Source organism: Pundamilia nyererei, unplaced genomic scaffold, assembly GCF_000239375.1.
Source record: "Pundamilia nyererei isolate P.nyererei 1_Seehausen unplaced genomic scaffold, PunNye1.0 scaffold00034, whole genome shotgun sequence".
Classification (NCBI taxonomy): Eukaryota; Metazoa; Chordata; class Actinopteri; order Cichliformes; family Cichlidae; genus Pundamilia; species Pundamilia nyererei.
In genome coordinates, this window is record NW_005187435.1 from 3,329,991 (window position 1) to 3,332,196 (window position 2,206).

Here is a 2,206-nt window from a genome sequence, read left to right on the forward strand (position 1 = left end):
AGGAGAGGACATCCTTGCAAATTTCCCCCAAGGTCAAGCTGTGTAATGCTCAGAGACACTGCAATAAAAACCCAAGTGCTTCATCACAGACTTTACAGGCCTCAATTATCATGTTCAGGGCTAAAGTTCATGACAGTACACTTAGAAAAGGACTGAACATGTATGGGTTGTTTGGACGTATTGCCAGCAAGACTGGAATGTACAACACCTCTTGCCAGCTGTCAAGCATGGTGATGGAGGAGTGATGATTTTGCAGCCACATGATAGAACAGAGCATGACTTTCTCTGTATTAAGTCAAATATGAGGCAATTTGTCTGACAGCTAAAGCCAAAACTGGGTCATGCAACTGAACAATGATCTCAAGCACAGCTGCAAATTAACAAGAGAATGGCTGAAAGAGAAAAGTATCAAAGTGTTGCAATAACCCAGTCAAAGTCCAGGCCTCAATCTAACGGAAATTCTGTTTGGCACGCCACTGGGACAAAGTTACAATGATTTCATGGCCTGAGATATCATGTATTCATATTCAATATTCTAATAACTTGGGTTCAGTGATGGGGAGCAGTGAACTAGTAATTTAACTATATTTTGTCATAGCTTAGTAATTCAGATAATTGACACCAATGACTGAATTTCTTTCATTTTTTTATTTTTATATAGTTAAATGCAGAAAAAACATTTTTGTTGGAAAGGGGATGTTTTTTAATGTTAACCTGGTAAAAATAAGACACAATATCTAATAATATTATCAAAACTGAAGCTTAATAAAATAATTTCACCTAGTCTCAGATACTGCGTTTGGACACTTTAAAACAGCTTAACTTAATGATACAGACAAAACTGTACCATACGACTTTTTGCTTAGCGATTTATTCTTCTAGAATGTTTTTTTTAAATAAATCCACTCTGATCATGCTCTGTTTTTCATCACATTTCAGTGTAAACATTGCAATGCAGTAAACTGTTCTATCCCTAATAAACGTGATTAACATTCAGCACCTGTCTTCCACATAATGCAGGTTCTTGTCTCTGAAGCCAACATAGGCCTTATCACCACAGTACAGCTCTAAAACTCACACAATATGCACGGTGCAATCCTCTGCTTCTAATACACTCTCCTGGAATACCACTTCTGTTTGGCTTATAAAATATTTCTGTACCAAACTCTTGTCTTTAATCCTCGTGAGGTCTCTGGTTGCTTTGTTCAGCCTCCATGTATTCGTATGTGTAGGAATTAGATACCTCAGCGTGTGTGACAGAGGTGCTGAAAAGCCCTGCTTGCGGCCATGTTGGTGGGGACAGATGGACAGGTATTCAACTCTAAACACTGGGTATCTTCTTATCCAGTGGAAAGCTGTTGGCCATTGTTGCCATGGTGTGGCTGCATGGGCTGCTGCTTCAGGAGAATAGAGAAGCTAGCCTATAAATCTTTCAGCCTGCAGAAGTCAAAGCGGTGGTTTTCACACACCACTGTGGTTCTAATAATGAAAAACTAGCTAATGGCAGTTTACTGAGAAGTGCTGTGTTTACACTTCTATACTTTCCTTTATAAATGACTGAAAAACATCCCAGTTTAACCTCTACGTATCAATGGTATTGAAGTACCATCCATCATAAAACACAATTTCACCCTACTATTATGACTTTGCATTCCTCAGTGGTACTTGATCACTCTCTTTGATCAAACATGAATAATGAATGAAGGCAACCTTCTTGCACCTGACATGAATGCTCCACCCTGGAACTCAGCTCCAATTTCTCAAATGATAATACAGCCATTTAGGGTCAGAAGGCATAGAAAATACTTCTCTGCCTTATAGTTCACTGCATTAATTGCTTATTTTTCAGCAATCAGCAATCAAATCAGTTGATTGCTGATTGCTTCGGGGTTTTAACATATTTAGTCACTCTTACCTTTTACTACTAATTATTCTGCTGCCTCAAGTGGCAAATAGCTGGTACTGGCTTAAGGGATAATCCAGTTGTTTTGAGTATTTTCAAGTGTCGAACTGGACACCTTGGCAATATTTGACAGTCTATTGGTTATGTGCTCTGAAAGCATTATGCCTAGAAATCAGCAATGAGGTGAATTCATTTTTTATCCAGATTATCTGCACTATTAGATTTGGCACTATATCTGTGGCCTAATTGCACTGGAAGAGTGTACACATATAGCAACATACAATACAATGGGTTGAAAGATAG